Below are 12089 nucleotides of genomic sequence, written 5' to 3' on the forward strand. Positions count from 1 at the left end.
GTTTACATGAGGAATTACAACAAGTAACATAGCAACATTTAGCCTACAGCAGCATGTTTACATGAGGAATTACAACAAGTAACATAGCAACATTTAGCCTACAGCAGCATGTTTACAAGAGGAATTACAACAAGTAACATAGCAACATTTAGCCTACAGCAAGCATGTTTACACGAGGATGAGGAGATAGTATGGCCCCCTCTCCGATGGCTCCCAATTCCCTATTTAGTGCACTCCCAATTCCCTATTTAGTGCACTCCCAATTCCCTATTTAGTGCACTCCCAATTCCCTATTTAGTGCACTCCCAATTCCCTATTTAGTGCACTCCCAATTCCCTATTTAGTGCACTCCTCGTAGGTGCTTCACAACATTAAAAATGGAAAACGGTGCCATTGGGGACATAACCCACGAGTTTGCTGCTCAAGCGCTGATCAAGCGTTGCTCAAAAGTAGTGCACTTAAATAGGAAATGGGGAGAAATATGGGACACAACCAAGCTTTGGAATTGTCTCGTGTCGTCTCAATGATGCAGACAGTCCAGACATGAACAGGAGAGACTGTACAAGGCTGATCTGAGACCTGTACAATGATGCAGACTGTCAATACATGAACAGGAGAGACTGTACAGGGCTGATCTGAGACCTGTACAATGATGCAGACAGTCCAGACATGAACAGGAGAGACTGTACAAGGCTGATCTGAGACCTGTACAATGATGCAGACAGTCCAGACATGAACAGGAGAGACTGTACAAGGCTGATCTGAGACCTGTACAATGATGCAGACAGTCCAGACATGAACAGGAGAGACTGTACAGGGCTGATCTGAGACCTGTACAATGATGCAGACAGTCCAGACATGAACAGGAGAGACTGTACAAGGCTGAACTGAGACCTGTACAATGATGCAGACAGTCCAGACATGAACAGGAGAGACTGTACAAGGCTGAACTGAGACCTGTACAATGATGCAGACTGTCCAGACATGAACAGGAGAGACTGTACAGGGCTGATCTGAGACCTGTACAATACAACGACCCCTTGATCCCATCACCTGAACACTATCTCCAATCAAACATCAACAACAGCATGACACGCCAACATCCTCTTCCTGCTCAACCCCCTCAACATCCTCTTCCTGCTCAACCCCCTCAACATCCTCTTCCTGCTCAACCCCCTCAACATCCTCTTCCTGCTCAACCCCCTCAACATCTTCTTCCTGCTCAACCCCCTCAACATCCTCTTCCTGCTCAACCCGCTCAACATCCTCTTCCTGCCTAACCCCCTCAACATCCTCTTCCTGCTCAACCCCCTCAACATCCTCTTCTTGCTCAACCCCCTCAACATCCTTTTCCTGCTCAACATCCTCTTCCTGCTCAACCCCCTCAACATCCTCTTCCTGCTCAACATCCTCTTCCTGCTCAACATCCTCTTCCTGCTCAACATCCTCTTCCTGCTCAACATCCTCTTCCTGCTCAACCCCCTCAACATCCTCTTCCTGCTCAACATCCTCTTCCTGCTCAACATCCTCTTCCTGCTCAACATCCTCTTCCTGCTCAACCCCCTCAACATCCTCTTCCTGCTCAACATCCTCTTCCTGCTCAACCCCCTCAACATCCTCTTCCTGCTCAACATCATCTTCCTGCTCAACATCCTCTTCCTGCTCAACCCCCTCAACATCCTCTTCCTGCTCAACCCCCTCAACATCCTCTTCCTGCTCAACCCCCTCAACATCCTCTTCCTGCTCAACCCGCTCAACATCCTCTTCCTGCCTAACCCCCTCAACATCCTCTTCCTGCCTAACCCCCTCAACATCTTCTTCCTGCTCAACCCCCTCAACATCCTCTTCCTGCTCAACCCCCTCAACATCCTTTTCCTGCTCAACCCCCTATGTACACTATATATGATGACAGAAACCTCTGTATGGTCCATATCTGGAATATAATGTTGATGTCCAGGACGTCAGAGAGATCATCTTCTGTAATATACAACTTAAAGAAACAGGTGTCTGTGCATTCTCAGTAGGATATGATTTGACATTCTAGTTATTTTATTTTTAAGCTGTTTGTGTCCTTGGAAAATGACTTGGCGAAATGCAACAGTTTACCTGTAAGACAACAATGGAAAGAATGGAAACCATCCGAAATTACAATTAAGTACAATAGCAAAACAAAATAATGTTTTTAATTTCCTTATTGAACATTATTATTGTCAACAGCATCAGGAATGTGTCTGGATAAAATGTGTTATTACCATGTAGAAGCCTGGTGTTATAAAACATGGAATTTGGGCAGCTGGAAATGATCACATTACACCATGACGGCAAGAAATCTCTGCCACCTCACTACGCTGTCTGAGACCCACACACTAGACCAGACGGGCATCCAGCCTGGGCTCAATACTATTCCAAATCGAGGACTTTCAGCGCTTGCTCTAGCCTGCTTCCTAATGCAGACAGTTCCAGGAAGGTGAATCATATAAATGTTCCTAGGTGAGAAACAGCACAGCATAGAGAAGAGAAAATACTACTGTGTCGTTAGAACGAATACTTGGAATCTGTCGGACAAATAATAGAGGAAGGTTCGTCTCAGTGGCTGGAAATACAAGGGCTCTCTATGTGTCTAAGGTCCAATCATCCTCTACTCTATAGAAATGCAAGGGCTCTCTATGTGTCTAAGGTCCAATCATCCTCTATTCTATAGAAATACAAGGGCTCTCTATGTGTCTAAGGTTCAATCATCCTCTACTCTATAGAAATACAAGGGCTCTCTATGTGTCTAAGGTCCAATCATCCTCTACTCTATAGAAATACAAGGGCTCTCTATGTGTCTAAGGTCCAATCATCCTCTACTCTATAGAAATGCAAGGGCTCTCTATGTGTCTAAGGTCCAATCATCCTCTATTCTATAGAAATACAAGGGCTCTCTATGTGTCTAAGGTTCAATCATCCTCTATTCTATAGAAATACAAGGGCTCTCTATGTGTCTAAGGTTCAATCATCCTCTACTCTATAGAATTACAAGGGCTCTCTATGTGTCTAAGGTCCAATCATCCTCTACTCTATAGAAATACAAGGGCTCTCTATGTGTCTAAGGTCCAATCATCCTCTACTCTATAGAAATGCAAGGGCTCTCTATGTGTCTAAGGTCCAATCATCCTCTATTCTATAGAAATACAAGGGCTCTCTATGTGTCTAAGGTTCAATCATCCTCTACTCTATAGAAATACAAGGGCTCTCTATGTGTCTAAGGTCCAATCATCCTCTACTCTATAGAAATACAAGGGCTCTCTATGTGTCTAAGGTTCAATCGTCCTCTACTCTATAGAAATACAAGGGCTCTTTATGTTTCTAAGGTCCAATCATCCTCTACTCTATAGAAATACAAGGGCTCTCTATGTGTCTAAGGTCCAATCATCCTCTACTCTATAGAAATACAAGGGCTCTCTATGTGTCTAAGGTAAAATCATCCACTAATCTATAGAAATACAAGGGCTCTCTATGTGTCTAAGGTCCAATCATCCACTACTCTACTCTATAGAAATACAAGGGCTCTCTATGTGTCTAAGGCAAAATCATCCACTACTCTATAGAAATACAAGGGCTCTCTATGTGTCTAAGGTCCAATCAATCATCCACTACTCTACTCTATAAAAATACAAGTGCTCTCTATGTGTCTAAGGTCCAATCATCCTCTATTCTATAGAAATACAAGGGCTCTCTATGTGTCTAAGGTTCAATCATCCTCTATTCTATAGAAATACAAGGGCTCTCTATGTGTCTAAGGTTCAATCATCCTCTACTCTATAGAAATACAAGGGCTCTCTATGTGTCTAAGGTCCAATCATCCTCTACTCTATAGAAATACAAGGGCTCTCTATGTGTCTAAGGTCCAATCATCCTCTACTCTATAGAAATGCAAGGGCTCTCTATGTGTCTAAGGTCCAATCATCCTCTATTCTATAGAAATACAAGGGCTCTCTATGTGTCTAAGGTTCAATCATCCTCTACTCTATAGAAATACAAGGGCTCTCTATGTGTCTAAGGTCCAATCATCCTCTACTCTATAGAAATACAAGGGCTCTCTATGTGTCTAAGGTTCAATCGTCCTCTACTCTATAGAAATACAAGGGCTCTCTATGTTTCTAAGGTCCAATCATCCTCTACTCTATAGAAATACAAGGGCTCTCTATGTGTCTAAGGTAAAATCATCCACTACTCTATAGAAATACAAGGGCTCTCTATGTGTCTAAGGTCCAATCATCCACTACTCTACTCTATAGAAATACAAGGGCTCTCTATGTGTATAAGGCAAAATCATCCACTACTCTATAGAAATACAAGGGCTCTCTATGTGTCTAAGGTCCAATCAATCATCCACTACTCTACTCTATAAAAATACAAGTGCTCTCTATGTGTCTAAGGTCCAATCATCCACTACTCTACTCTATAACAATACAAGGGCTCTCTATGTGTCTAAGGTCCAAGCATCCACATGTGAGGTTGGAGATAGCAGGTGTCCATTGGACATGATTGAGATAATATCAGGACAAACTGAGAGAAGTTTTTGCATTGCTGTCAGTGACAATATGACAAACTGTGTGAAGTGGCTAAACTTGACAAATAGGAAGTATGATTGTAAATGGCTCAGCCAGCTGCCTACAGTCCAGTACTTTCAGAACCACACCATGGTTGTAAATGGCCCAGCCAGCTGCCTACAGTCCAGTACTTTCAGAACCACATCATGGTTGTAAATGGCCCAGCCAGCTGCCTACAGTCCAGTACTTTCAGAACCACATCATGGTTGTAAATGGCCCAGCCAGCTGCCTACAGTCCAGTACTTTCAGAACCACATCATGGTTGTAAATGGCCCAGCCAGCTGCCTACATCCCAGTACTTTCAGAACCACATCATGGTTGTAAATGGCCCAGCCAGCTGCCTACAGTCCAGTGCTTTCAGAACCACATCATGGTTGTAAATGGCCCAGCCAGCTGCCTACAGTCCAGTACTTTCAGAACCACATCATGGTTGTAAATGGCCCAGCCAGCTGCCTACAGTCCAGTGCTTTCAGAACCACATCATGGTTGTAAATGGCCCAGCCAGCTGCCTACAGTCCAGTACTTTCAGAACCACATCATGGTTGTAAATGGCCCAGCCAGCTGCCTACAGTCCAGTACTTTCAGAACCACATCATGGTTGTAAATGGCCCAGCCTGCTGCCTACAGTCCAGTACTTTCAGAACCACATCATGGTTGTAAATGGCCCAGCCAGCTGCCTACAGTCCAGTACTTTCAGAACCACATCATGGTTGTAAATGGCCCAGCCAGCTGCCCACATTCCAGTACTTTCAGAACCACATCATGGTTGTAAATGGCCGAGCCAGCTGCCTACAGTCCAGTACTTTCAGAACCACATCATGGTTGTAAATGGCCCAGCCAGCTGCCTCCCACAGAACCACATCATGGTTGTAAATGTACTGCCTTCAGAACCACATCATGGTTGTAAATGGCCCAGCCAGCTGCCTACAGTCCAGTACTTTCAGAACCACATCATGGTTGTAAATGGCCCAGCCAGCTGCCTACAGTCCAGTACTTTCAGAACCACATCATGGTTGTAAATGGCCCAGCCAGCTGCCTACAGTCCAGTACTTTCAGAACCACATCATGGTTGTAAATGGCCCAGCCAGCTGCCTACAGTCCAGTACTTTCAGAACCACATCATGGTTGTAAATGGCCCAGCCAGCTGCCCAGTCCAGTACTTTCAGAACCACATCATGGTTGTAAATGGCCCAGCCTCCACAGTCCAGTACTTTCAGAACCACATCATGGTTGTAAATGGCCCAGCCAGCTGCCTACAGTCCAGTACTTTCAGAACCACATCATGGTTGTAAATGGCCCAGCCAGCTGCCCACATTCCAGTACTTTCAGAAACACATCATGGTTGTAAATGGCCCAGCCAGCTGCCTACAGTCCAGTACTTTCAGAACCACATCATGGTTGTAAATGGCCCAGCCAGCTGCCTACATTCCAGTACTTTCAGAACCACATCATGGTTGTAAATGGCCCAGCCAGCTGCCTACAGTCCAGTACTTTCAGAACCACATCATGGTTGTAAATGGCCCAGCCAGCTACCTACAGTCCAGTACTTTCAGAACCACATCATGGTTGTAAATGGCCCAGCCAGCTGCCTACAGTCCAGTACTTTCAGAACCACATCATGGTTGTAAATGGCCCAGCCAGCTGCCTACAGTCCAGTACTTTCAGAACCACATCATGGTTGTAAATGGCCCAGCCAGCTGCCTACATCCCAGTACTTTCAGAACCACATCATGGTTGTAAATGGCCCAGCCAGCTGCCTACAGTCCAGTACTTTCAGAACCACATCATGGTTGTAAATGGCCCAGCCAGCTGCCTACAGTCCAGTACTTTCAGAATCACATCATGGTTGTAAATGGCCCAGCCAGCTGCCTACAGTCCAGTACTTTCAGAACCACATCATGGTTGTAAATGGCCCAGCCAGCTGCCTACAGTCCAGTACTTTCAGAACCACATCATGGTTGTAAATGGCCCAGCCAGCTGCCTACAGTCCAGTACTTTCAGAACCACATCATGGTTGTAAATGGCCCAGCCAGCTGCCTACAGTCCAGTACTTTCAGAACCACATCATGGTTGTAAATGGCCCAGCCAGCTGCCTACAGTCCAGTACTTTCAGAACCACATCATGGTTGTAAATGGCCCAGCCAGCTGCCTACAGTCCAGTACTTTCAGAACCACATCATGGTTGTAAATGGCCCAGCCAGCTGCCTACAGTCCAGTACTTTCAGAACCACATCATGGTTGTAAATGGCCCAGCCAGCTGCCTACAGTCCAGTATTTACAGAACCACATCATGGTTGTAAATGGCCCAGCCAGCTGCCTACAGTCCAGTACTTTCAGAACCACATCATGGTTGTAAATGGCCCAGCCAGCTGCCTACAGTCCAGTACATTCAGAACCACATTATGGTTGTAAATGGCCCAGCCAGCTGCCTACAGTCAAGTACTTTCAGAACCACATCATGGTTGTAAATGGCCCAGCCAGCTGCCTACAGTCCAGTACTTTCAGAACCACATCATGGTTGTAAATGGCCCAGCCAGCTGCCTACAGTCCAGTATTTACAGAACCACATCATGGTTGTAAATGGCCCAGCCAGCTGCCTACAGTCCAGTACTTTCAGAACCACATCATGGTTGTAAATGGCCCAGCCAGCTGCCTACAGTCCAGTACTTTCAGAACCACATCATGGTTGTAAATGGCCCAGCCAGCTGCCTACAGTCCAGTACTTTCAGAACCACATCATGGTTGTAAATGGCCCAGCCAGCTGCCTACATCCCAGTACTTTCAGAACCACATCATGGTTGTAAATGGCCCAGCCAGCTGCCTACATCCCAGAACATTCAAAACCACATTATGGTTGTAAATGGCCCAGCCAGCTGCCTACAGTCCAGTACTTTCAGAACCACATCATGGTTGTAAATGGCCCAGCCAGCTGCCTACAGTCCAGTACTTTCAGAACCACATCATGGTTGTAAATGGCCCAGCCAGCTGCCTACAGTCCAGTACTTTCAGAACCACATCATGGTTGTAAATGGCCCAGCCAGCTGCCTACAGTCTAGTACTTTCAGAACCACATCATGGTTGTAAATGGCCCAGCCAGCTGCCTACATCCCAGTACTTTCAGAACCAGATCATGGTTGTAAATGGCCCAGCCAGCTGCCTACAGTCCAGTACTTTCAGAACCACATCATGGTTGTAAATGGCCCAGCCAGCTGCCTACAGTCCAGTACTTTCAGAACCACATCATGGTTGTAAATGGCCCAGCCAGCTGCCTACAGTCCAGTACTTTCAGAACCACATCATGGTTGTAAATGGCCCAGCCAGCTGCCTACAGTCCAGTACTTTCAGAACCACATCATGGTTGTAAATGGCCCAGCCAGCTGCCTACAGTCCAGTACTTTCAGAACCACATCATGGTTGTAAATGGCCCAGCCAGCTGCCTACAGTCCAGTACTTTCAGAACCACATCATGGTTGTAAATGGCCCAGCCAGCTGCCTACAGTCCAGTACTTTCAGAACCACATCATGGTTGTAAATGGCCCAGCCAGCTGCCTACATCCCAGTACTTTCAGAACCACATCATGGTTGTAAATGGCCCAGCCAGCTGCCTACAGTCCAGTACTTTCAGAACCACATCATGGTTGTAAATGGCCCAGCCAGCTGCCTACAGTCCAGTACTTTCAGAATCACATCATGGTTGTAAATGGCCCAGCCAGCTGCCTACAGTCCAGTACTTTCAGAACCACATCATGGTTGTAAATGGCCCAGCCAGCTGCCTACAGTCCAGTACTTTCAGAACCACATCATGGTTGTAAATGGCCCAGCCAGCTGCCTACAGTCCAGTACTTTCAGAACCACAACATGGTTGTAAATGGCCCAGCCAGCTGCCTACAGTCCAGTACTTTCAGAATCACACCATGGTTGTAAATGGCCCAGCCAGCTGGCGAGAAGTTTCTCTGAGACAGGGTAGTTTTATATGAACCGCGGGGGAAACCACACGCTGTCACGTCACCGGGGTGACTTTGTTGTTATTGTTACTGGACCCGCGGGGAGCGCCTGGGATATAATCCTTACTTCACACCGTGCTGATGGTCTGAATGGTATGCATACGACCATAGTTACAATGGTAACATCCGTTCAGATCATCAGATAGGAGTTCTTTGGCTTGTAACCATAGCAGATCCCTTTTGGTGCTCTATAGAACCCTTTTTTAAAGGTTCTATAAAGAACCATGCTCATGAGGTTCTAAATGGAACCTGTATGGTGATATGAAGAACCCTTTCCTCAGGTTCTATATTCACGGGTTGCACGTTGCGTCACAGTATTGTTTTGAACGTTTGTTTTAGGACTGACGCCCGACTGAGCATTCTACTCAATGCATCCTCATTGGGCGCTGATGACGGGTTGATCTGAAAGTGCATTACTGAGGATTGAAAACAAAATGACATTTATAAACACAAATAATTAGTAGGAAAACCTTTTGTCATCATTTTGATGTCGCCAGATTGACTTTAGCTGCAGTATAACGTTAGCTAGCTAGCTAAGATTGAAGGGAGACCTCCAGATTGACGTTAGCTGCAGTATAACGTTAGCTAGCTAGCTAAGCTTGAGGGGAGACCTCCAGATTGACTTTAGCTGCAGTATAACGTTAGCTAGCTAGCTAAGCTTGAAGGGAGACCTCCAGATTGACTTTAGCTGCAGTATAACGTTAGCTAGCTAGCTAAGCTTGAGGGGAGACCTCCAGATTGACTTTAGCTGCAGTATAACGTTAGCTAGCTAGCTAGCTAAGGGGAGACATCCAGATTTTAGCTTGCTAATGTTAGGGTCCTTTATAGAACATTTATGGAGAATGGTTCTATAAAGAACCTTCTTTAATCTTAAAGGTTCTTTGTAGATCCTATTGAAAACCATACAGGGTTTTATTCTGGTCAGGCATGTTATATTGTTAAAATTCCCTAGGTGTTATTATTGACACGTTGAAACAAGTGAGCTTCCTCTGGAACAGCTGGGGTCCCTGAGGAGAGAATCGAGACCCACTGGCTGATTTAGTCAGCTGTTCTCAACTAACACAAGGCCATAACATGAGTCTCTCACAGGACACCATCACTGGCCATTGTTATATACAAAATGTAATGGAATGACACAAGGCCATAACATGAGTCTCTCACAGGACACCATCACTGGCCATTGTTATATCTAATATGTAATGGAATAACACAACACAACACATCAGATAAACTGACAATGACACTAACTCACAAATGCACAAAAAGAGCTGTGCTTAAACCACGCCCCCAGCAAAATTCTAATGAGCTGCTTCCCGTACATTTTGATTATCACTAGAAGAAGAAAGATCCATTTTCTGAACTGCAAAGAACCATTAAAGAGCTCAAAGGGCTATTTGAGGCATTATGGTTCCACGTAGAACCATCACCTTTCCCAAAGAACCCTTGAGGAACCCTCATTGTTTTAGTGTGTATGACTGTACATCACCTTTACAGTCACAGACACTGGAGAGAGAATCTACGGCACCTATAACAGTCGGACAGCCTACCGCCAGATGCTCAAGCTATTGTTCACGGACAGGAGGGAATTCGTAGAGGAGTCAGGTCCATTTTAACTGTAGAGCAGAGAGACAGACTTTCCCCCAGTGCTTTCATAGGGGCCGAGCATTCCTCACAGCTGGTGCAGTGAACAGTCTGTCTGCTGTGTGTGTGTGTGTGTGTGTGTGTCTGCTGTGTGCACTCACCCCTCCTCTTTCCACTACACTGGTGGTGTTCCCTTCCCTTACCTTCATTGTGGAGGTCCTTCCTTGTTTGGACCGGTTCACTTTTGATGGCAGATCTCCTGTAGACCACATGGACACGACCTTTCACCTCCACATCCTGCTGACCCTTCTCTAGAGGCTCGATGAAAAACTCCCCGTTATCAGTCCGGATCAGGCCTGCCTGGAAAAAAACACAGCTCTTCACATAATGTGGTTTAAAGTACTTAAGTCAAAAATACTTTAAAGTACTACTTAAGTAGTTATTTTGGGGGTATCTGTACTTCACTTTACTATTTATATTTTTGACAACTTTTATTTTTACTACATTCCTTAATAAGAAAAGAATGTACTTTTTACTCCAGACATTTTCCTTGACACCCAAAAGTACTGGTTACATTTTGAATGCTTAGCAGGACAGGAAACGGGTCCAAGTCATTGACCTTAACAGAACATCCCAGTAGGGATCTACTGCCACTCACAAGACACACATACTTCATTTTGTAAATGATGGCGTGTGCCCCTGGCTACCTGAAAATTATTATTATTATATATTTTGTAAATGATGTCTGAATGATGGAGTGTGCACCCATCATTCAGACATCAGTACACAGGCCTCTACATTACTACACGGGCCTCTACATTAGTACACAGGCCTCTACATTAGTACACAGGCCTCTACATTAGTACACAGGCCTCTACATTAGTACACAGGCCTCTACATCAGTACACAGGCCTCTACATTAGTACACAGGCCTCCACATTAGTACACAGGCCTCCACATTAGTACACAGGCCTCTACATTAGTACACAGGCCTCTACATAAGTACACAGGCCTCTACATTAGTACACAGGCTTCTACATTAGTACACAGGCCTCTACATTAGTACACAGGCCTCTACATTAGTACACAGGCCTCTACATTAGTACACAGGCCTCTACATTAGTACACAGGCCTCCACATTAGTACACAGGCCTCCACATTAGTACACAGGCCTCTACATTAGTACACAGGCCTCTACATTAGTACACAGGCCTCCACATTAGTACACAGGCCTCCACATTAGTACACAGGCCTCCACATTAGAACACAGGCCTCCGTATTACTACACTCAGTGTTCAAAGGTTGTTGATTGGCCCTTCACAAGCCCTTAGTATCAGCCCTAGGTATGGAAACACAACTCCCCCAGTATAATACCAGGCTATATACTATAACCCCAGTATAATACCAGGCTGTATTCTATAACCCCAGTATAATACCAGGCTGTATTCTATAACCCCAGTATAATACCAGGCTGTATTCTATAACCCCAGAATAATACCAGGCTGTATTCTATAACCCCAGTATAATACCAGGCTGTATACTATAACCCCAGTATAATACCAGGCTGTATACTATAACCCCTGTATAATACCAGGCTGTATTCTATAACCCCAGTATAATACCAGGCTGTATTCTATAACCCCAGTATAATACCAGGCTGTATACTATAACCCCAGTATAATACCAGGCTGTATACTATAACCCCAGTATAATACCAGGCTGTATTCTATAACCCCAGTATAATACCAGGCTGTATTCTATAACCCAGTATAATACCAGGCTGTATTCTATAACCCCAGTATAATACCAGGCTATATTCTATAACCCCAGTATAATACCAGGCTGTATACTATAACCCCAGTATAATACCAGGCTGTATACTATAACCCCAGTATAATACCAGGCTATA

The 12089-nt window shown here is 45.1% G+C and overlaps 1 pseudogene; it reads right to left on the reverse strand.

The window, feature by feature from the left end:
• The window catches only part of LOC135529195 (A disintegrin and metalloproteinase with thrombospondin motifs 14-like), a 132241-nt pseudogene that overhangs the window by 114865 nt on the left and 5287 nt on the right, over window positions 1-12089 (reverse strand).

Source organism: Oncorhynchus masou, unplaced genomic scaffold (assembly GCF_036934945.1).
Source record: "Oncorhynchus masou masou isolate Uvic2021 unplaced genomic scaffold, UVic_Omas_1.1 unplaced_scaffold_1114, whole genome shotgun sequence".
NCBI classification, from domain to species: Eukaryota; Metazoa; Chordata; class Actinopteri; order Salmoniformes; family Salmonidae; genus Oncorhynchus; species Oncorhynchus masou.